The sequence below is a fragment of the Ipomoea nil genome, unplaced genomic scaffold (genome assembly GCF_001879475.1).
Source record: "Ipomoea nil cultivar Tokyo-kokei standard unplaced genomic scaffold, Asagao_1.1 scaffold0100, whole genome shotgun sequence".
Taxonomy (NCBI): Eukaryota; Viridiplantae; Streptophyta; class Magnoliopsida; order Solanales; family Convolvulaceae; genus Ipomoea; species Ipomoea nil.
In genome coordinates this window covers 932,212-958,536 of record NW_017616528.1, presented here as the reverse complement: position 1 = coordinate 958,536, position 26,325 = coordinate 932,212, and positions in this window count along the sequence as shown.

Here is a 26,325-nt window from a genome sequence, read left to right as displayed (position 1 = left end):
TTTGGTAACTTCAACTCTAAGTAACAAGTAAATAGAGCAAGTTTGTACTGCACAGCGGAATAATAGTAAAGAGTTATGCCCAACTAGTAAATTAAGTGTGCAGGTATAAGTAAGTTAAGGTACAAATGATATGTAAAGTGACAGAGATATCTTGAATATGTAGAGGAGATGGTTCACTCAATATATAATGACAATATTCAAGATTGTAAATAAATTTCGTATCACGTCGAACGTGTGACGAATGTTACATGCAACACGTCAAACTTGCTTAGAATAAATCACTATTTAAGCTCGAGAAGTTTGAGTCACATGCATACGTGAGAACACACTAAACCCGGATGATTAAGATTAACTGTGAATAGTAAACGGGTTAGTCGGATGAGATAGATAGATATAGCAAATAAAGTAAGTGCGGTATGTAAATGAGAGAGGCAATTTATAGTGGTTCGGAAGTGGCGTAATCTTCCTAGTCCACTTTTCTCCTTTCACGTCTAGGAGAAATTCACTATTTTCCACACACAGTTACAATAGTGAACAAGTGCTACACAGGCACTTCCTCCGGATGTCTTGCACACAGCTACACCCTGCTCCGAGTGTCTCGCACACAGCTACACTCAACTCCGAGTATTTCGCACACAGCTACACTCAACTCTGAGTATTTCGCACACAGCTATACTCAACGCCAACTAAGTGTCTTGCACACAGCTACACTTAGCAACTACGAGTGTTTTGCACACAGCTACACTCACTAGAGTATTTTGCACACAGCTATACTCTTTCTACAGTTTACAAATACAAGGATTTGTATTTCTCTCTCCAACTAGATTTTGAGACTATTCAGACTAAGTCTCTTTGAATATTTGAGCACTAGCACTTTTGAATTTTGCACTTGTATTCTATCTCGTTTTTCTTTGTTCTTCTCACGCTCTATGTCTTCAAGTCTTCATGGCTTTTTATACTCAATCAAATATATCCGTTGGAGTGGGATAATTTGATATTTGAATTTTGAATCTTCATAGCCTGATATTGTTGACAGTAGATCTTCAATTTTGATTTGATTTGCCAACTTGCCTGACAAAGTAATTATTTCTAGCACAACTTTGATTTTCTAGTTGTTTCTAAAAATATTACTTTAATTTTCAATTTGAATATCCAACGAATCTTTGAAATAAATTCATCTGATAGAATTTATTTCTAGGATAAGTTTTTATATTCATGCCTTCATAAATATTTTTCCGTGCTGATCAAATGTCTTTCAGGCAATTTTGGAGTCTTGTGGCATGTGGGTGGACTTGGAGTAAATTCCTTCGAATTTATCCAATTTATGATCATCTTGCTCTTTTGCCACATTATGCTCCTTTGACTTGAACATCGTGCTCCTTGACTTTGAACATTGTGCTTCTTTCGATACATTATGCTCTTCTGACAACATTGTGCTTCTTAGACAACATTGTGCTTCTTAGACAACATTGTGCTTCTTAGGTGGCATTGTGCTTCTTAGCAGCATTGTGCTTCTTAGCAGAATTGGTCACATTGTGCTCCTTTGGTGAGCATCGTGCTCCTTTAACACACATTGTGCTCCTTTAACACACATTGTGCTCCTTTTGTGAGCATCGTGCTCCTTCGGACATATTGTGCTCCTTTGATAAGCATCGTGCTCCTTTAGCACACATTGTGCTCTTTTGATAAGCATCGTGCTCCTTTAGCACACATTGTGCTCTTTTGATAAGCATCGTGCTCCTTCAAAAATCTGCCTTATTAAAAATATAGGTCCTTAGGGGGAATTGATCTCGGGTGTGATTGTTTAGAGTAAGGACCTCTACCATTTCGCCGTTAGGCTCATCCGGTTATTCCTTGGAACGCCATTGCTTTATGCTTCTTTCACGGATGAATACTCGTAGGACCAAAATTAATTTCTCAAATTAATTTTGTTCTTCCTATGGTAGATTCCTTCTGATTTCAATATTCTGATTTATGATGCTTGTACTAAAGACTTAAAAACCAAGGGGATCTAAAGATACATTTGGCTCATCAAAACTTACAAAAATATTCCTATCAATACCCTTTGTCTTGGGTACCGATCCACCCTTTCCGGTCGTAGTCTGACACACCCGTGGTGGTCAGTCTCAAGAGTTTGGCCAAGCGGCCTTCGGAGAGTATGATGTCCTTGCCTCGGACCGTAGCGGTGATTTCCAATTTATCACCCCGCTTGAAGGCTGCCAAATGGTGATAGAATTCTTTCACCAATTCGGGGTATGTATCCCCTTTGATGGTGAGATACGTATCCAAGAGTCCTTGAAACTTAAGCATATCGACCAACTCTGGGGAGAATTGGTCGGGTTCGAGGGCTTTATCTCTGATCACGGTGTAGTGGTCGTTGCTCCACTCTGGGGTTCTGATTCCGAGGGGCTTTTTCGGCATTGTTGGGATTCTTCGGGGGGTATTTTCCAATGGGTTTCCGATGGGTTTCTCCGACGACGGGAGGGACAGCGAGGTCTGCCGTCTCCGGTGTCGATGGCGTGGTGCGACGTCACGGTGGAGTAGCTGACAGCGGGAGGGGGCTGGGCGACGTACGACAGTGGCGGTGATGGGGGCTTGTGGCAGCGGGGTGCAGCCGGGTGGGTTTCGGGTCCTCGACGGTGGGTCTCCGGTAGTGGGGTGGCCTGGGCGGCGGACGGCGGTTGCTGGCGGCGGTTCGTTTGGTGGGACGGCTGGTGGTGCTGTTTGGGTGGTGGGCGGCGGTATGGAGAGGAGGAGAGGGAGAGAGAGAGAGTAGTTGTGTGTTTTGGAGGAAGAATAATGGTTTTTGATTTGGGGGTATTGTGGGTTTTAGGGATTTGTAGGGGTTTAAGAAGGGAGCGTTCCCTTTAAGGTTTCAAGAAATACTTATGGCTTAGTGGTTAGGTGTTTGGTTTTACCATTGAGAGGTCTAGAGTTTAATCTCCCTTGATGACATTAGTTTTCCCTATTGTGTCTTCCTTGTCTTTTTCCTTCTTTTGTCTTCTAGTGATAGAAGATTTGGTTGTTTTCCCCTTGTTGTTGATGTGGATAGTCTAGTTCCTTTTCTTTATGCCAAGATTATTTTTATTTATAATAATTCTGAAGTAATTAATCTAAACAAGAAATTCTACTATGAGGGTGGTTATAAGGGATTGTCGGTTATCCTAAACAGAACTCATCTTCGTGGTTTTCTTCTGGCGGTTCTGCGTGATCCCCGTCTCCTAGGACCCTGTTCTCTTCGTCGAGGTTGCCCTGGTCCTCAAGTTCTGCTTGCGTGCGGCTCATGACAAACACTTTTCCGGGGGGCACCGTTATTTCCTTGATTGTTCGTGCCCCCGCGGTGGCCCATGGTCATAGGGCGTGAGCTCGAGGGTAGAGTGCAGTGGAAGGCTTTGTGCCCTTCTTTCCCACAGTTGAAGTATCGTAAGGGGTTCCCCATGCAGTCCTTGCCCCCTATGGCTTTGGTGGCATTTTGGGCAAGGGAAGCCCCCTGTATTAGTTTCGTTGTTTCTTGGGGGTGGCCTCTGTCCAGCTGGGTTGCTTGGCCTCGTGTTGGTGTCGATTCTCGTTCTTTTCATAGGTGGTGCCCCACCTCCTGTGTTCGTTTTTCGAATCTGTTCTTGAACCTCACGTTGTAGTAGTTAGATCCGATAGAGATTGGCGGCACTAGAGTAAGCTTCATTGAGGATCCGAGGCCCGCTTACTAGTAGTGCTTTTCGGGCTTCGATGTTCAGGCCCGATACAAATCTTTTTATTTTGGTTGATTCTGTGGGGACTAGTTCTGGCGCGAAGCGTGCTAGTTCGAGGAATCGTTTATGGTATTCCATGACGGTAGTCGTTCCTTGTTTTAGGTTGAGGAACTCTTCGTGCATAGCTACTTTTACGTGTGTTGGGTAGAATCGTTCTCGCAGCCGTGTCTTTAGGTTTTCCCAGTTGAATCCCGGTTCTTGTCTGTAAGTGGGTCCCTCGTGGATCCACCAGAGGTCTACCTCGTGTCTGAACTAGAACGAGGCTATCTCTACACGACGTTCTTCTGGGCATTCTACCAACCATAGAATTTTATCGAAGGCCTGTATCCATTCTTCGCGGATGGCGGGGTCTTCTTCTCCCGAGAACGTGGGTGGTCGATGATTTGAAACTTGTCAGGTGACTTCTGAGTTTGTGTTTGGTGGAGGTGGTGGTGGTCTGTTGTTGCGGAGAACCACGTCGCTTAGTGCTTGGGCGACTTGGGTGAGTTGCTGTAGGGTTTGAGTCAGGGGGTCATGTGTGGCGGGTTCCGGAGTCCTTGATGGTTTTCTGTTGGGTGCCATGTTGCTGATCTATAGAGCCAATGTTTATAGTGATGTTGAGTTAGAGTGTGGTACCCTTACCTTGATGCAATAAGCGAAGGGGGTTCTTTAAATTAATGAGGGATAAAGTTGTAACACCCCGTGTTACGGCCTTCAATCCCGGATTAATTATTTAATTAATCCCGTAAATAATAATTAAATATGATTTAATTCGGTTAAGTTTCCTTTAATTAATTAATAAAGTCCACCATGAACCGTGGACCCTTGCCTAAATTAGAGTCCTAAGCCTATTAGGAATAAAGAAAGTAAACCCTTTACTATTCAGATTCTAATTAGGAATCCTAGACCTAGTCATATATTAGGAATAAAGGAAGTAGGCCTTTTACTATTCAGACTACGATTAGGATTCCCTTTAATTAATTAATATGGTCCACTATGAACCATGGACCCTTATCCCCTAAAATAAGCCCTTAGTTCTATAAGGAATAGAATTAGTAAACCCATACCATTCAGACCCTAATTAGGAGTCTTAAATATATAAATAGGAGGCACCTAGATCCCCCACCACAATAAACGACTCACCACCCCAAAGAGCTCCAAGAATTCCCTTAGAAGAAATCAAGAAAGCAAGAAAGCTTAAAGAAAGACCCTTCATAGCCAAGGAATTAATTAAGGCTAAGAGGTAACCCATGTCTCAACAAAACCTATTTTCTTAGTTATGATCCCCCTCTTAGGATTTCCCCATATTATTGTGTATTGATGATTTGTGATATTATTATTAATGATTGGTGGGATGATTTCCATGGGTAATCATGATGATGAAAGGTTCTTGATAATTATAGTGTTCTTGATGATTATATAACGTTCTTGATAATTATATGATGTTCTTGATGATTGTAGGATACTCTTGATGTTTATGTGATATTCTTATCGAATCTTGATATTAGAAGATGAATTGTGTCCTTGTGGATTTAAAAATGATTAGAACCCTAGGTTGTATCGTATGGAATTATTCTTGGTATATTGGGTGGGATTTCGCATGATTGGGTGTTTATTATGTCTAGAAGAGCATGATAGGTTATGTGCCGTTTGTTTCTTGATTTTGATCCGTTAATTGTCTACATGTGTTATCAATTGCGTTTGAAAGTGTCTAAGCATGGTTTCGAGTTCCACAAAGGTTCCCGAGGCATTTTTGTGATGAAAGAGTTAGTGGGGGGTAGGTGGGGGTAGGGGACCCGCCACCTACCGGCGGCCTTTTTGGGCAACGCCGGCAGCGGGCAGCCGGCGGGCGGGCAGCTGCCCGCCGGGCACCCGCTGCCCGGTTTTGCTACCGCCGGCGGGCAGCCGGCGGGTGATCCCTCACCCACCGGCTACCCGCTGGTTTGGACCCCAATTTGGGACTTTGGCTTCCCCGTTTGATGTTCCCCCGACCCCCGTGGTGTCCCAACGGACTCCGTCTATCGTGCCTATGTCTAGTTTGATTTTCGGGTACCGTTTGTAGGTCGTATGAGTCTTATATATTGCATGCTAGTTGAATTGGTATCCCATTGACCTAGGTGAAAGAAGTATGAACCCCTTAGGACTATTCTTAGTATGTGAAGGATCACGCATAGGTTTTGTTATACGTTTTCTCCCCCTTCCCAATGTGTTAATGTGGGCTGCATGTGCTTGCTATGTGTTATGTGTGCATGCTACCCCGACTTGGTTGAGATCAATCGGGCTAGACGGGCAGTCGGGTGAGCTGAGAACCATACCGGCGGTTAACCAGGCTGGTAGAGACCGGTCAGGTATATAAATATTATATAGGACTAAGTTCCACTATACGGGCAGTTGAATGGGTTGAGAACCATCCCAACTGTTAACCAGACTGGTAGAGACTGGTCAGGTATATAATTATTATATAGAGCTGAGGCTCATCGGTCGGTTGCGATCGACCCCTCCGTGCTGTGAGACGGGGCAGGGTGCTGCGGGGCTGTGTCAGAGCTATATGCGCTGACCCTCATGTATGGGCATGCGATTGGTCCTGTGGCGCCAACAAAGTGTGCTATGTGATGAAGTATGGACGAGTTGTTGTTATGAGTATCTTGGGGATGAGACTATGGGATTTATACTGGGGATTGTATATGTTGGTTTATGATTATTAATTGTGCTTATCTTATCTGTCTTGCCTGTTGTAAACTGTATATGTTCGGTATAACTGCTGTCTGTGCTTAGCCCTATCTGTTGAGTCTATCCCTGTTTTAAAAGCTAGAGTTCGTAGGAGATATCCTCATGTTCAAAATGACTTTTCATATATCTATATATATATATATATATATATATATATATATATATATATATATATATATATATATATATATATATATAATTATTGTATTTCAAAGCGTTGGAGTCGGTTACCAGCATCTCTCGCTGAACAGATATATTTGGCTTTCAGGCACAGACGAGTAGATCACTGGAGTGCGCTAGAAGCTTGGACGTAGCTTAGATAGTTTTCCCTTTCGGCCTGCGTGCCATGATTTAGTATTGATACTATTTGAGGATATTAGTTAGTTAGCCTGTGCACCTGAGTTCTCTAGCTCAGGTGTGGCATAGCACCCCACACTCTTGTGTTATGTTTTGGGATTTAATGAGATTTCACCTTTATTTTATAAGTTTTAAATATCCTGAAAATCTGGGGTGTTACAGTTGGTATCAAAGCCTAAGTTTGACCCTAGGATAAGACTCTTAAGACCGGACTTTAGGACATTAGGCTTGAACTCTAGGTACTTAGGAACATAGGACTCAGGAATCTTAGGACGCGCGGTGAGATTGTGAAACCTACACGTAACCTCCCCTCACCTTATCCCTCTCTAACTTAAAATAACTTCCCCCTACGCTTACCACACCAAGGTAAGGGTGCAGCACACTAACTCATCGATACAATAAATATTGACCCTAAAAACCAGCAGCATGGAGCCCACAAGAAGACAGTCAAGGATCCCACACTCCTCGATCAATGAACCCGAACCTTCAACAAAGTCCTCTGGTTCGTGGAATACCCAGAGGAACGCCGCGTAGGGATAACCTCATTCCACTTCAAGACACGAGGCTGATCTTTGATAAATCCACGAAGTACCCACTTATGGGCAACAACCAGGGATTCAACCAGGAATGCCTAGGGGCACGGCTACGGGGACAATTCCACCCCGCACCTGTAAGGGCAACCATGTACGAGGAAAATCCTCCACCTAAAACAAGGGATGACCACCATCAGGGAATACCACAAACGATCCCTCCAGCTGGCTCGTTTCGTGCCTGAATTAGATCCTACAGAGACAACCAAGATAAAGACGTCTGTGACAGACCACAACTACGAAACCCAGAAGGCCCTAATTGTAATCAAACCCCGCACACCCAACGAAGCCTACACCAGTAATGCCAACTTCTACAAACAGGGAATTTAGGGACAAACCCGAAAGAAGGAGTAACGGAAGTGGGAAACTGCTCCCTCCAGCATGAGCGAACCCTTCCGGAACTGGTTAAGAATGGGCGCAACTATCCCAGCCCGGAGACCGGGAACTCCAATTAAATGCAAGAAAGAAAAGTAGTACATAAACAACGTCTTTTCTCAATCGTTAGCACGAATTGTCGAAAAGGACTCGATATGACAAGAAGAGGCGACAGACGCATGGAAAGTATCATGCAACTAGAGCCTCCCGGCGATAAGGGTCTTACCTGGGAACAAGGACCTTGATGGTTTTAAGACACTGTAAGAAGTACATGTAACACACAAAATCGCCAAAACACCATGCGACGTCAAAGGCAGTCAATCAATGCATTCCAAGGAAGAGAAATGCATCACCAAGCACTTGGTCACCAAAGGACTGAACTAAGAACGAGCGACAAGCCGAACTCCAAGAAAAAACAAGAAGGCTTATCATTAATCAAGCAAGGCAAAGACAAAGTTGGCTTATAACCAACCACCCGGTGAAGATGACGAGGTTGCTAATTGGAAACCAGGACTTGACCTACTGAGCAAAAAGAACATGCGAGAGTCTTGACTCATCTATAAACTCGTACCTAAGGATCAATAAAACTATACAATGGGCCACCCTATGTATTCAAGTCCCTTCTATTGTGCACATGGACATGGGGCTTGTCGGGACTTGAATCTGTGCATTCTTGGGATTTTCCCCGAAGGAATTCACTCTTCCTAGTCACCTTCCAGCGGGTCCCCAACGGGACCTTGACGAGTCCCCAACAGGAGCTTGGCAGGCGGACGACCGCCCACCTCGCGCCCACTGGTACAATGTGCTGATTTCTTAACTCCTCACTTTATTGATTCATGGCGCACTTGTGTGCCTCGATTGATGAACGCGAGTTTTGGGTAAAGAGCCATGGGTCGCCCAAACAAGGTGTCATCGGTAAAAGACATTGACACGCAAGACACCATCGGAAAAGCACAACCAATTGCATTACACGCGGGGTTGAAGTTGGACTCTACGATGCAACCGACTAGGGATGATTGGCATAAAGGATGGTGCAAACCAAGGAGGCGAGTTGGGAACTCGTGCTAAGGACTCACAAAGACCTTAAAAGTCAAAATGCTAAGGATGGACCGGGACTCCTTCAAACCATGAATATCGTTCAAGCAAATCAAAGGACTCCTTACAAGTTGTATGGAATCAAGAACTACGTAGTCCGTGGTGCTAGGGGAAATGTAAAAACCACATTTGTGCCAAGATCTCAAGGGTCATTAAGGACCCACAAGGAAATGAGATGACTCGTAAAGTCACCGAGTCATTCTACAACGAGGTTAGGTAACCAACTGCGCTTCAAAAAGAAAAAGAGCATGCAAGGGCACCCTCACCATTAAAAGTAACACAAAAAGGCACAACTAGTCGAACCTCGGGGAAGACATGAAGTCTTACTAAGAATTTCATTCACTAAAGAGGAGATGAAATTCAATAAGAAGGAAAAATCAACCAAATGTTTACCGACTCCCAAGAAACTTTGGGAAGAATTTGGGAAGTGCGCCCTAAGAGATTGGCTTGGTTGACCAAACTTGGTCAAGACCTTGGACGCATTAAAGAAGTAAGTGTTAAATCATCACGGGAGATTCCCTCAAGATAGGGGAGAAGGATGAAACCTTAGCCTGGGAAGCAAGGTCTAACAAGGATCTTAAAGTCAAGCAAGTGCCAACACCAAGGAAGAAGGATCATCAGTTCATCAATACGTCGTGATCAAAGCATCAAACCAGAGTAGTCACTTGAAGATCAAGAACCCTTAACCCATCCTAGCCGAATTCCATTCCCTCCATCGGAAAATCGGCCCCGCTCCTTATTTCAAAACCCTTTCTACCCTTCAACCACACTCTTGGTCACTATTTTAACGATTCCATACAAGGTGGCAACCTCACACCCTAAGTGGCAACCCTGAAAACCTTGATCCTAATTCCTAAATTCACTTTGTCCTCAGGTTTGAAACCCAGCACACAAACACACAATTATACAGTTTCCCCATAGAATACTTTCGCTATAGGACCACCGTACTACTTTGGACTCGTTACCCCCGCAATGGTTTCCAAGCTTCGGGGACGAAGCTTCTCGTAAGGGGGGGAGAGTGTAACACCCCGTGTTACGGCCTTCAATCCCGGATTAATTATTTAATTAATCCCGTTAATAATAATTAAATATGATTTAATTCGGTTAGGTTTCCTTTAATTAATTAATAAAGTCCACCATGAAACGTGGACCCTTGCCTAAATTAGAGTCCTAAGCCTATTAGGAATAAAGAAAGTAAACCCTTTACTATTCAGATTCTAATTAGGAATCCTAGACGTAGTCATATATTAGGAATAAAGGAACTAGGCCTTTTACTATTCAGACTACAATTAAGATTCCCTTTAATTAATGAATATGGTCCACTATGGACCATGGACCCTTATCCCCTAAAATAAGCGCTTAGTTCTATAAGGAATAGAATTAGTAAATCCATACCATTCAGACACTAATTAAGAGTCTTAAATATATAAATAGGAGGCACCTAGATCCCCCACCACAATAAACGACTCACCACCCCAAAGAGCTCCAAGAATTCCCTTAGAAGAAATCAAGAAAGCAAGAAAGCTTAAAGAAAGACCCTTCATAGCCAAGGAATTAATTAAGGCTAAGAGGTAACCCATGTCTCAAAAAACCTATTTTCATAGCTATGATTCCCCTCTTAGGATTTCCCCATATTATTGTGTATTGATGATTTGTGATATTATTATTGATGATTGGTGGGATGATTTCCATGGGTAATCATGATGATGAAAGGTTCTTGATAATTATAGTGTTCTTGATGATTATATAACGTTCTTGATAATTATATGATGTTCTTGATGATTGTAGGATACTCTTGATGTTTATGTGATATTCTTACCGAATCTTGATATTAGAAGATGAATTGTGTCCTTGTGGATTTAAAAATGATTAGAACCCTAGGTTGTATCGTATGGAATTATTCTTGGTATATTGGGTGGGATTTCACATGATTGGGTGTTTATTATGTCTAGAAGAGCATGATAGGTTATGTGCCATTTGTTTCTTGATTTTGATCCGTTAATTGTCTACGTGTGTTATCAATTGCGTTTGAAAGTGTATAAGCATGGTTTCGAGTTCCACAAAGGTTCCCGAGGCGTTTTTGTGATGAAAGAGTCAGTAGGGGGTAGGTGGGGGTAGGGGACCCGCCACCTACCCGCGGCCTTTTTGGGCAACGCCGGCAGCGGGCAGCCGGCGGGCGGGCAGCTGCCCGCCGGGCACCCGCTGCCTGGTTTTGCTACCGCCGGCGGGCAGCCGGCGGGTGATCCCTCACCCACCGGCTACCCGCTGGTTTGGACCCCAATTTGGGACTTTGGCTTCCCCGTTTGATGTTCCCCCGACCCCCGTGGTGTCCCAACGGACTCCGTCTATCGTGCCTATGTCTAGTTTGATTTTCGGGTACCGTTCGTAGGTCGTATGAGTCTTATATATTGCATGCTAGTTGAATTGGTATCCCATTGACCTAGGTGAAAGAAGTATGAACCCCTTAGGACTATTCTTAGTATGTGAAGGATCACGCATAGGTTTTGTTATTCGTTTTCTCCCCCTTCCCAATGTGTTAATGTGGGCTGCATGTGCTTGCTATGTGTTATGTGTGCATGCTACCCCGACTTGGTTGAGATCAATCGGGCTATACGGGCAGTCGGGTGGGCTGAGAACCATACCAGCTGTTAACCAGGCTGGTAGAGACCGGTCAGGTATATAAATATTATATAGGACTAAGTTCCACTATACGGGCAGTTGAATGGGTTGAGAACCATCCCAACTGTTAACCAGGCCGGTAGAGACCGGTCAGGTATATAAATATTATATAGGACAGAGGTCCACTATACGGGCAGTTGAATGGGTTGAGAACCATCCCAACTGTTAACCAGGCTGGTAGAGACCGGTCAGGTATATAATTATTATATAGAGCTGAGGCTCATCGGTCGGTTGCGATCGACCCCTCCGTGCTGTGAGACGGGGCAGGGTGCTGCGGGGCCGTGTCAGAGCTATATGCGCTGACCGTCATGTATTGGCATGCGATTGGTCCTGTGGCGCCAACAAAGTGTGCTATGTGATGAAGTATGGACGAGTTGTTGTTATGAGTATCTTGGGGATGAGACTATGAGATTTATACTGGGGATTGTATATGTTGGGTTATGATTATTAATTGTGCTTATCTTATCTGTCTTGCCTGTTGTAAACTGTATATGTTCGGTATAACTGCTGTCTGTGCTTAGCCCTATCTGTTGAGTCTATCCCTGTTTTAAAAGCTAGAGTTCGTAGGAGATATCCTCATGTTCAAAATGACTTTTCATATATCTATATATATATATATATCTATATGTATTGTATTTCAAAGCGTTGGAGTGGGTTACCAGCATCTCTCGCTGAACAGATATATTTGGCTTTCAGGCACAGACGAGTAGATCACTGGAGTGCGCTAGAAGCTTGGACGTAGCTTAGATAGTTTTCCCTTTCGGCCTGCGTGCCATGATTTAGTATTGATACTATTTGAGGATATTAGTTAGTTAGCCTGTGCACCTGAGTTCTCTAGCTCAGGTGTGGCATAGCACCCCATACTCTTGTGTTATGTTTTGGGATTTAATGAGATTTCACCTTTATTTTATAAGTTTTAAATATCCTGAAAATCTGGGGTGTTACAAAAGTGAGGGAGAGTTTTTAGGGGTCTCACAATCTCACCGCGCGTCCTATGATTCCTAATTCCTGTGTTCTTAGGTAACTAAATCCTATTCTTACTGAACTCCTAGTGTTTTAAGCCTATCGTCCTAAGATCTTTAGTCTTAAGAGTCTTATCCTAGGGTCAAACTTAGGCTCTGATACCAACTGTAACACCACGAAATTTTGAAACTTTTAAAACTTATATAACAAAGGTAAATTCTCATTAAATCCCAAAAGTAAGCATAAGAGTACGGGGTGCTATGCCACAGCTGAGTTAGAGAGCTCAGGTGCACAGGCAAACTAACGAAAATCCTCAAAGTAAAGACAGTACATAAGCATGGCACGCCGGCCGAAAAGGGGAAACTAGCTACTCTACGCTTCAGGTCTCTAGCGCACTCCGCTGTCTATCCATTTGTGCTTGAAAGCCAAATATATCTGTTCAGCGAGAGATGCTGGTAACCCACTCCAACACGTTGAAATATTATATATATATATATATATATATATATATATATATATATATATATATATATATAGATGTACGAAAATCATTTTGAAGCAGGAAGATATATACTTAAGAGGCACTAGTTTTAAAAGCAGGAATGTACTCAGCAAATAAGGTAAGCATATAATCGACAATAATAGTTAAGAAGATCATCATAAAGAATTTGCGGCTAAGGTCACAGTCTATATCCACATCAATCATATCATCATTTAATCATCATTCAATCATCATTTGTGACACTCAATCACATTGCACTGGCGCCACGGGACCAATTGCATGCCCCGAACATGTGGGTTAATGCGTATAGCATTAACACGGCCACGCAGCACCCTACCTCATAGCGTGGCATGAAGGGAGTTGATCGCAACCAACCCATAGAGGACCGTTGACGATCTCAACGTCGAACCACGATCCGGGACACACCGCTGACGTGCACAGCAGGTGGACCGTGATCCCCTTTACAAGGGTGGACTTACGACCCTACACACCGATGATGTGTACAGTCGGTGGACCGTAGCGAATCAAGCCCTACACACGGCTGAGGGACTCAGTCGGTGGGCGAAGATCCTCGGAGACTACGGCCCTACACACCGCTGTCCCATCATTCGGTGGATCGCAGCCAGCCGTAGCCCTACACACCGCCTGATTACTCAGGTCGGTGGACTACAGCCTTCCTCGGCTTATTAGCCCTACACACCGCCTGGCACGTCCAGGTCGGTGGGTCATATCACCGAGGCCCATGTGGAACTGTAGTCCTATATAATCTTTATATACCTGACCGATCTCAACCAGCCTTGTTAACAGTTGGGAAGGTTCCAACCCATTCAACTGCCCGTATAGTGGACCGCAGCCCTATATGATATTTATATACCTGACCGATCTTAACCGGCCTGGTTAACATTTGGGATGGTTCTCAGCCCATTCAACTGCCCGTATAGCCAACTTGATCACAACTAAGTTGGGGAATCATGCATCACATGCAACACACAATAGCACATAATAGCACATAATATCACATTGGGAAATGGGAGACGTATAATTATGCATACGTGTGATCATTCACACACTAAGAATAGTCCTAAGGGGTTCATAAGACTTCCACCTAGGAGAACGGGTCACCAATTCAACTAGCATGCAATTCCTAAAACTCTTTTATCCTACGAACGGCAACCGAAACATCAAACTAGACTCAAGCACGACAAACGGGGTCCGTTGGGACACCACGGGAAATGGGGAACATCAAAGGGGGAAGCCGAAGACCCGGGTGGGTAACGGACCAGCGGGTAGCCGGTGGGTGGAGGTTCACCCGCCGGCTACCCGCCGGAGATCACGGCTCGGCAGCGGGTTATCGGCGGGCGGACGCCTGCCCAGCGCCTGGCCGCTGCCCGGCGGTGATCTTCGGGCAGCGGGTAGGTTGTGAGTACCCCTACCCCCACCTACCCCCCCCCCACTGACTCTTTCATCACAAATTCATCCCGGGATCCTTTGTGGAACCCAAAACCATGCTTAGACACTTTTAAACGCAATTAACGACGCCACGTAGTCGATTAATGGATCAAAAGCAAGAATCATGTATAACTCATCCTATCACGACTTCTAAACATAAACAACACCCGAACATGCGAATTCCCACCTAATATATATATCAAGAACATTACAACACAAATTCCCAATCCACCCTAGGGCTCTAATCCCTCCCAATTCGTCAAAATCACAATTTTATCTATAACATCAAGAAATATCATGTTTTGTCAAGAATCATCACATCAATATCAAGAACCTCTTTACATCATCAAGATCATCAAGATTTCCAAGAATACACATAAATCATCTTATCCATCATCAAGAATATTTCACAAATGGCATAGAGGAATTAATCAAGTCGCAAGCATATAGGAGGAGGCCAAGGAAGGAGATTATAGCGAAGAAAATAGGTTTTGTTGAGACATGGGTTACCTCTTAGCCTTAATTAATTTCCTTGGCTATGAAGGGTCTTTCTTTAAGATTTCTCCAAAGGGAATTCTTGGAACTTCTTGTGTGGTGAGAGATTATTTGTGGTGTGAGTTCTAGGTGGTTCCTATGTCCCTATGTAACACCCCGAAATTTTGAAACTTTTAAAACTTATATAATGAAGGTAAATCCTCATTAAATCCTGAAATGAAACATAAGAGTATGGGGTGCTATGCCACATCTGAGCTACAGAACTCAGGTGCACAGGCTAACTAACTAAAATCCTCAAATAATGTCAATACATAAGCATGGCACGCAGGCCGAAAGGGAAACTAGCTACTCTACGCTTTGGATCTCTAGCGCGCTCTTGATCTACTCATCTGTGCCTGAAAGCCAAATATACCTGTTCAGCGAGAGATGCTAGTAACCCACTCCAACGCATTGAAATATAATATAGGTATATATATTGATATAGATATAGGAAAACCATTTTGAAGCAGGAAGATATATACTTAGGAGACTCTAGCTTTAAAATCAGGGATAGACTCGGCAAATAGGGACAAGCACATTAATCAATGATAAACAGTTAAGTAGAGATAACATCATAAGGAATAAGCATCTATGGTCACAGATTCAATTCAAACACATCATCATTCAAGTATCATTCATATCAAATAATCATTGATGGCGCCACGGGACCAATCGCATGCCCCGAACATGAGTGTTAATGCTTATAGCATTAACACGGCCCCGCAGCACCCTACCTCAGTACCGCGGTACGAGGGGAGTTGATCGCAACCAACCCTTTGAGAACCGCTGACGAACTCAGCGTCGAACCACGATCCGACACACCGCTGACGCGCCCAGTCGGTGGACCGCGATCCCCTTTACAAGGGGGGACTTACGACCCTACACACCGTTGATGCGCACAATCGGTGGACCGTAGCGGATCAAGCCCGAAACACCGCTGAGCTAAACTCAGTCGGTGGGCAAAGATCCTCAGAGACTACGGCCCTACATACCGATGTCCCATCACTCGGTGGATCGCAGCCATCCGTAGCCCAACAAACCGCCTGATTACTCAGGCCGGTGGACTACAGCCTTCCTCGGCTTGTTAGCCTTACACACCACCTGGCACGTCCAGGTCGGTGGGTCATATCACCGAGGCCCATGTGGACCTTCAGTTCTATATATAATCTTTATATACCTGACCGGTCTCTACCAGCCAAGTTAACAGTTGAGATGGTTCTCAGCTCATTCAACTGCCCGTATAGTGGACCTGAGTCCTATATAATATTTATATACCTGACCGATCTTAACCGGCCTGGTTAACAGTTGGGATGGTTCTCAGCCCATTCAACTGCCCGTATAGCCCAATTGATCTTAACCAAGTTGGGGTCATGCATCACGTAACACACAATAGCACATAATAACACATAGGGAAGGGGGAGTCATATAATTAAGCTTACGTGTGATCATTCACATTCTATGAATCATCCTAGGGGGTTCATACGACTTCCACTTATGTCAACGGGTTACCGATTCGACTAGCATGCGATTCCTAAGATTCACTTATCCTACGAACGGTTCCCGAAACATCAAACTAGACTCAGGCACGAAAATCGGGGTCCGTTGGGACACCACAGGGAATGGGGAACATCAAACGGGGAAGCCGGGGACCCGGGAGGGGTCACGAACCAGCCGGTAGCCGGTGGGTGAGGGATCACTCGCTGGCTGCCCGCCGGAGATCACTGCCCGGCAGCGGGTCGCCGGCGGGCGGACGCTTGCCCAGCGCCTGCCCGCTGCCCGGCGGTGATCTTCGGGCAGCGGGTAGGTGGCGGGTACCCCTACACCCACCTACCCCCACTGACTCATTTATCACAAATTCGTCCCGGGATCCTTTGTGGAATCCGAAACCATGCTTAGACACTTTTAAACGCAATTAACAACACCACGTAGTCAATTAATGGATCAAAAGCAAGAATCACATATAACTCATCTTATCATGACTTTTGAACATAAACAACACCCGAACATGCGAATTCCCACCCAAATATATATCAAGAACATCATAGCGCAAATTCTCAATCCAACCTAGGGCTCTAATCCCACCCAAATCATCAAAAACCATATTTTATCAAGAATTATCAAGATTCGTCAACAATCATCACATCAATATCAAGAACCTCTTTTCAACATCAAGATCATCAAGATTATCAAGAATACACATAAATCATCTTATCAATCATCAAGAATATATCACAAATAGCATAGAGGAGTTCATCTAAGCATATAGAAGGAGGCCAAGGAAGGAGATTATAACGAAGAAAATAGGTTTTGTTGAGACATGGGTTACCTCTTAGCCTTAATTAATCATTCCTTGGCTATTAAGGTTCTTCCCTAAGATTTCCCTCCGTTTTGATCTCCCTAGGCTTGGTGGTGGGGAGTCCCTTGGGAATTCTTGTGTGGTGATATCTATTGTGGTGTGACTTCTAGGTGCCTCCTATGTCCTTATATATATATTTAGGAGTCCTAATTATGGTCTGAATGGTATGGGTTTACTAATTCTATTCCTTATAGGACTAAGGACTTGTTTTAGGGATAAGGGTCCATGGTCCATGGTGGACCATATTAATTAATTTAAGAGAATCCTAACCATAATCTGAATAGTAAAGTTATACTTTCTTTATTCCTAATAGATGTGTTGGCCTAGGATTCCTAATTAGGATCTGATTAGTAAAATGTTGACTTTCTTTATTTCTAATAGGCTTATGACTCTAGTTTAGGAAAGGGTCCACGATCCGTGGTAGACCATATTAATTAATTAAAGGGATTTCTAATCAAATTAAATCCTTTTTAATTATTATTAATGAAATTATTTAAATAATTAATTCGGGATTAAAGGTCGTAACACGGGGTGTTACACTCTCCCCCCTTACAAGAAGCTTCGTCCCCGAAGCTTAGTAATCATTTTGGGGTAAAGAGCCCGAATTAGTATAGTAGTTTATAAGGAAAGTATTATATGGGAAGTATGTACACATACACATATAGATTCACTGGGTTTGTGCCTGACTATTGTGCTGACAAAATGTACCAAATAACAAGGTCACGAATATGAACACACAATATGTAAGTTTCACGGGTGACTAATACATAACATAGAAGTTTTACAGATGGTCATTATTTTAATTTAATTATTTTATAATGATTTAACATATAGCATCACAATTTGTACCGATCATATAATTATTTATGTACCTAAATGATAGGCAAATACCATGCGGGTGCAGATTTGGATAGCCACATAATTATTATAAAGTATATATGCACATATATCAACACAGGCGAACCTCATTTACGAGTGGATGCAGACGTTTAATTATGTAGTGTGGTATGTTGTGAGCCTAGATGCCATATATGTAGGATCTATGTCTAATCTTTGTGCTTAGCAGATTATACCAAATATTCACAGTTACGAAACATCAAGCCTAACATGTATGATAATTAACTATTTATGTTATATGCGAAACCTGCAAGTTGGCATGCCTATATGTGTTCAATCGTAATTATGCTAAACATGCAATTTCTTAAGTCTATGGGCATAGAGTGTGAAGGCATGTGACCCTATTTTAAGTCTTAAATAATAACTAGTCCTATGGAAATCATAAAGCACACATATGTATTGTTTCACATGTTAGTCTAGTGCACGATTAACAATTAAATTCACGTACTTAATATCGTGTCATAAACAAACTTTTGTCATGTAAATTCATGAAGGTCATAAATCATATAATAATTAGTCAAATAGCGAAAATTAGATTCAGAGAAAAAGATTGTAAGTAATTAGGAGGAAATGCTCTTGCTTCTTATGGGGTAAATAAATTCTGGGGAGACAATAGAATTAGAATATTTATTTTGTATTCCATGGATAACGGCAGGTGATCACATAACAAGTATTGACACTTATATGCAAATTGCTTGTAATTAATAATATTGTATATATGCACAGTGGGATGCCTTATAACATACCGTTTTTGTCTAACATGCGTGTATATGTATATGAGTGTGTGTAAGTGCGTGTTTTGACATAAACATTCGAGCTATGTGATTTGTCATGCAACACATATGATTTGCATACAAATATTCTTTAATAAGTACGAGTAAGATAGCCTAGGTTCACGAGTACTAAAGGTTTTATCTTGAGAAATCTTGACAGAATTTAATCATACAAGCACTTAGGAAAATTAGTTTTCTCTCGGTGGTAATTAGGTTTTAGGTAGGCGTAATTTTTTTATTTATTTTTTTTTTATTTTACCCTCTAGACGCCTATAATATCTGAACAACTTTAGAGTTGAAGACCCTTGATTGCTAATTCCTAAATTAATTGATGACCTGATGATGAGGCTAAAGTTTTTAATTATTTAGGGAAGGTAGGAGTGGTAACAGGGAGGTCATGCGAGGGGGAACAGTAGATTTTATGGTTATCTCATGACATGTGTATGTATATATATAAGAGCGATGTAATTTGTACGGAATGATATTTCAGGGTTAGGATACGCTAAGGGCAAACCCATAAATGTATATAAGATTATCGTAGCTAGGGTACATGTGTGTGGTTTGGGCTAGGGGTATTGTTGTATGTAATATGACTGTAACAATTTATATGGATACGTACGAATAAGGGAGGATGTTCTATAGGCTCATAAGTTTACTACATATATATATATATATATATATATATATATATATATATATATATATATATATATATATATATATATATATAAGCATGTAGGGACGTACCGTATATGGCGCAGCTATGGAAGGTTTAAGATTAGGGTTAAGGTGTAATAATAATAATAATAATAATAATAATAATAATAATAATAATAATAATAATAATAATAATAATAATAATAATAATTTTGGTGTAAGTGTAGCATATGAATGTAAATGGGGATTTACTACATAATTTTAGGAATGTATATATATATATATATATATATATATATAATAGAAGTTTTAGGGGAATATATTTAGAATAGTAGTGGTATACCTATTTATGTATAAATGTTCGTGTAGGGGGTCCTTATCTTAGTGGTAAAAGGGTTCTAAACAAGGTATTGGAAGCTTGTGGTCTATTATGCAACATGGACCAAAGTCTAGAGGGATAGTTTTAAGATAGTTTGGGGACGAAATATATTTTTCTAAGGATAATTTCTAGATGACCACTTGTTTTAGGTTTCTACCGGTCTCACTCATATTGACTTTCGGGTCGAAACTTAATACGCAAAGGTATCCGAGGTTTTAGATTTCTAGAAATATAATTGGTCCCTATAATTTCTATGTAACATATAAACAAATTAATTAGGAAGGTAATTCGATTTTCATGTTCAAGCATTAGATTGTTATCTATATGTTAAACACATAGGAAGTATCAAGGGAGACACACAAAGGCATAACGGATCAATAAAAATGAGAAGTCGTGAAAACATAACAGACCAGTGGGCGCGAGGTGGGCGGTCGACCGCCTGTCAAGTCCCCACTGGGATGTGGCAGTGGGCACGTGGTGGGTGGTCGACCTCCTGCCAAGGCCCCACTAGAACGTGACTGTGAAGGAGGAATCACTTCGGGAAAAGCCCCGAGAATGCACAATTTTAAGTTCAAGGAATTCCATACTTATGTGAACAACGAAAGGGGTTTGAATACATGGAAAAACTCAAGGGATCACGTTATTAATAAGGAATATGGGAGACTTCAATTAAATATCATAAGGATCCCGCACCCCATTCTTTCCCTTCTTAATTAAAGCTATGTTCCCCAAAATTTCCCTATGTAAGTACTTATCGGGTTATTTAGTGAGTTAACTATATTGGTCAATTATGATTAGGACAAGTGAGCCCTTATAAGTTGAATAAAATTACTAATTGCAAGTTCCAAGATACTTTATCAAGTAACAGATATCCGAATAACGCATGTTTGATCAAATAGTTAAGCAATAATATGCAGTTCCTAACATGGTCTAAAATCAATTAGGAACATATATGCTTAAGCAAATAAACAAGTATGATAATCAAAGAGTGATAAGCAACAAAGCAGGTAAAAGCATGCAAGGACATAACAAATTCCTAGGGCCAGTATGTGGAATGAAGAGTCAATGTGTTGTACCCTTACCTTGATGTGATAAGCGAAGGGGGAAATTCTTTAAATTAATGTGGGGAAAAGTGAGGGGCGGTTATGTGATGATAGGTAGGTTCGCAATCTCACCGCGCGTCCTACGATTCCTGAATCCTATGTTCCTAAATACCTAGAGTTCAAGCCTAATGTCCTAAAGTCTGGTTTTAAGAGTCTTATCCTAGGGTCAAACTTAGGCTCTGATACCAACTGTAACACCCCGAAATTTTGAAACTTTTAAAACTTATATAATAAAGGTAAATCCTCATTAAATCCATAATCAAACATAAGAGTATGGGGTGCTATGCCACACCTGAGCTAGAGAACTCAGGTGCACAGGCTAACTAACTAAAATCCTCAAATAATGTCAATACATAAGCATGGCACGCAGGCCGAAAGAGAAACTTGCTACTCTACGCCTCGGATCTCTAGCGCGCTCTGGGATCTACTCATCTGTGCTTGAAAGCCAAAGATATCTGTTCAGCAAGAGATGCTGGTAACCCACTCTAACGCGTTGAAATATAATATAGGTATATATATAGATATAGATATAGGAAAACCATTTTGAAGCAGGAAGATATATACTTAGGAGACTATAGCTTTAAAGTCAGGGATAGACTCAGAAAATAGAGACAAGCACATTAATCAATGATAAACAGTTAAGTAGAGATAACATCATAAGGAATAAGCATCTAAGGTCACAGATTCAATTCAAACACATCATCATTCAAGTATCATTCATATCACATAATCATTGATGGCGCCACGGGACCAATCGCATGCCCCGAACATGAGGGTTATTGCTTATAGCATTAACATGGCCCCGCAGCACCCTACCTCAGTACCGCGGTACGAGGGGAGTTGATCGCAACCAACCCTTTGAGAACCGCTGACGAACTCAGCGTCAGACCATGATCCGACACTCCGCTGACGCGCGCAGTCGGTGGACCGCGATCCCCTTTACAAGGGGGGACTTACGACCCTACACACCGTTGATGCGCACAATCGGTGGACCGTAGCGGATCAAGCCCGACACACCGCTGAGCTAAACCTAGTCGGTGGGCGAAGAACCTCGGAGACTACGGCCCTACATACCGATGTCCCATCACTCGGTGGATCGCAGCCAGCCGTAGCCCTACACACCGCCTGATTACTCAGGTCGGTGGACTACAGCCTTCCTCGGCTTGTTGGCCCTACACACCGCCTGGTGCGTCCAGGTCGGTGGGTCATATCACCGAGGCCCATGTAGACCTTCAGTCCTATACATAATCTTTATATACCTGACTGGTCTCTACCAGCCTGGTTAACAGTTGAGATGATTCTCAGCCCATTCAAGTGCCCGTATAGTGGACCTCAATCCTATATAATATTTATATACCTGACCGATCTTAACCGGCCTGGTTAACAGTTGGGATGGTTCTCAGCCCATTCAACTGCCCGTATAGCCCAATTGATCTTAACCAAGTTGGGGTCATGCATCACGTAACACACAATAACACATAATAACACATAGGGAAGGGGGAGACATATAATTAAGCTTACGTGTGATCATTCACATTCTAAGAATTGTCCTAAGGGGTTCATACCACTTCCACTTAGGTCAACAGGTTACCGATTCGACTAGCATGCGATTCCTAAGATTCACATATCCTACGAACGGTTCCCGAAACATCAAACTCGACTCAGGCACGACAAACGGGGTCCGTTGGGACACCACGGGGAATGGGGAACATCAAACGGGGAAACCGGGAACCCGGGAGGGGTCACGAACCAGCGGGTAGCCGGTGGGTGAGGGATCACCCGCCGGAGATCACTGCCCGGCAGCGGGTCGCCGGTGGGCGGACGCCTGCCTGGCGCCTGCCCGCTGCCCGGCGTTGATCTTCGGGCAGTGGGTAAGTGGCGGGTACCCTTACCCGCACCTACCCCCCACTGACTCATTTATCACAAATTCGTCCCGGGATCCTTTGTGGAACCCGAAACCATGCTTAGACACTTTTAAACGCAATTAACGACACCACGTAGTCAATTAATGGATCAAAAGCAAGAATCACATATAACTCATCTTATCATGACTTTTAAACATAAACAACACCCGAACATGCGAATTCCCACCATAATATATATCAAGAACATCATAGCGCAATTTCCCAATCCAACCTAGGGCTCTAATCCCACCCAAATCATCAAAACCATATTTTATCAAGATTCGTCAACAATCATCACATCAATATCAAGAACCTCTTTTCAACATCAAGATCATCAAGATTATCAAGAATACACATAAATCATCTTATCAATCATCAAGAATATATCACAAATAGCATAGAGGAGTTCATCTAAACATAAGCATATAGAAGGAGGCCAAGGAAGGAGATTATAGCGAAGAAAATAGGTTTTGTTGAGACATGAGTTACCTCTTAGCCTTAATTAATCATTCCTGGGCTATTAAGGTTCTTCCCTAAGATTTCCGTCCATTTTGATCTCCCTAGGCTTGGTGGTGGGGAGTCCCTTGGGAATTCTTGTGTGGTGATATCTATTGTGGTGTGACTTCTAGGTGCCTCATATGTCATTTTATATATATATATATATATATATATATATATATATATATATATATATATATATTTAGGATCCCTAATTAAGGTCTGAATGGTATGGGTTTACTAATTCTATTCCTTATAGGACTAAGGACTTGTTTTAGGGATAAGGGTCCATGGTCCATGGTGGACCATATTAATTAATTAAAGAGAATCCTAACCATAATCTGAATAGTAAATGTATACTTTCTTTATTCCTAATCGATGTGTAGGCCTAGGATTCCTAATTAGGATCTGATTAGTAAAATGTTGACTTTCTTTATTTCTAATAGGCTTATGACTCTAGTTTAGGCAAGGGTCCACGATCCGTGGTGGACCATATTAATTAAATAAAGGGATTTCTAATCAAATTAAATCATTTTTAATTATTATTAATGAAATTAATTAAAAAATTAATTCGAGATTAAAGGCCGTAACACGGGGTGTTACACCCTATTTATATAATTAAGAGTCCTAATTAGGGTCTAAGTGGCATGAGTTTACTAATTCTATTTCTTATAGGACTAAGGGATTGGCCTTAGGGATAAATGCCCAGGGACTATGGTGGACCCCTTTTAGCTAATTTAATGGATTTTAATTCCCCTTTTTAGGGTGGGTGATAATTTAATTGATTTGGTTTAGGGGTCGTAACACGAGGTGTTACAGGTACACTACCCATGTCCAACTTGTTCCCCGCGGGTGGGCGGCGGGTAGGTCACTGCCCGCCGTTCCGCCCGCGGGTACATACTTGTATACCAAAATATTCCCTTCGTGGATTTTCAACACCAAGCTCAAATTCAAGTCCAAAACATGCCAAATCTCACCAAATACAATAAAATGACTTGAATCAAAGGAATAGCCAAGCAATGACATACAAGAACCCTAAACACAAGCTCTAGATATGCATTTTCACAAGACAATGCATAAACACTCACATATCATAGCAAAATCACATGTAGAATCCAAGAAATCATCATATAGGTAAGCAAAATAGATTTTGTAGAGCATGGATTTCCTCCTGAAGACAAAAACCTTCACTTAACAGTTCACCAAGCTCTTAATAAGGCTAACCTTCCAAACCCACTTCAAGAACACACCAAAAGATCATAAAGATTTTATCTTTAAGAAAAGACACCTTAGAAAACACTAAAAACACAAGATGAACATAGATCTTACCCTCCTAGATGCTCAAATGTATGAAAGATAGAATCTTGGAGACAACCTTTGAAGATTTGACAAAGCTCCAACTTGGCTTGGAAGAAAAGCTATCTAACTTTTAGAGAGAAGGTAGAGCTAAAGTTTGGAAAGTGTAAGGAGAGAAACGAGGTTTGTCTACTAGGTTATCTTGCATTACTAACACAAGGTAAAAAGTCATGAATACCCTTACTAACATAAGGAGGTGTACAGGAACAAGGGAACTTCTTACAAAGCCTAAGGTACAACTGTAACACCCCCCAAACAAGACCTATATAAAAGCCTTAACACTTGCAGATTAAGCGACAAAACTAGCACAACGGAAGATAAAAACGAAAGTGGATAAAAAGAAATCCAACGGGGTGTCACGCCACGTCTACCAAACACGGTAAACGCTACGGCAAACAATCTGCAAGTGTGTACATCTATCCCAAAACATCAGTCTGACTACATCGGCGCACAGGCCACAAAAGCAAGGATAAAGGTGCTAAGCTACCAGGCTCTAAACATCGCGCTCGTCTAAACATCACCTGAAAGATACAAAGATAAACATTGGGACGACGCCCGGTCAGCGAATAATGCTGGTAACCCACCAATACCGTTAAGTATCATAAATAGATAGATATACGTCATAAAAACCATTTTCGAAACGGAATACATATATATCAGTCAAAACCAAGATCAACAGTCAACATAAGACTCAACATTCTCAAGGATAACACGGGAACACATCCCAAACCACAAAGGTTAACCACACGCAAGGATAAAGACTCACCCAACGGCAACACATGCCACAAGAACACAAGCCTCCGTGACTACACAAGTCACAAGAGAAGATCACACAACGCCGGCTTTACAAGCCCTCGCAACATCTCCCATCACGAGTTGGTATGCCTTCCTTATGCCCTGTTCCAACCTTATGCCTACCCCCAACCTTGTACCTTCTTTCCAACCATTACCTCCAGGACCCCTGTACTTCTTAGTCCAACCTTATTCCCCCGGGACCGTCGTCCCCCACCAACAACTACCAACGAACATAACCAATCACGGCAACACATGCCCGGATAACACATGTTATCCCCCAAAAAGTTGACCCATCACTCAGGCCACAACTCCAAAATCACGTCACGGCCACCACGAGGACTGCTGCAGTACCTTGGTGACTAGTGTCCCATACCACTAATCGTGCAATCCAGGTAGAGCCACACACGCACCACAACTCAACAAGAGTCAAACAACGGATCACAACGAAGGTATGAAACAAACTCAATCAAGGAACGGGTCACAGCCCAACGACAACAACGATGAAAAACGCAAGTTATCATCAACCAAACGGAAGGTACAAACCACACACACGCTAGCATTAAGACAACAAACTAGCATGCTTATCAACGGGGAAACTCAAGATA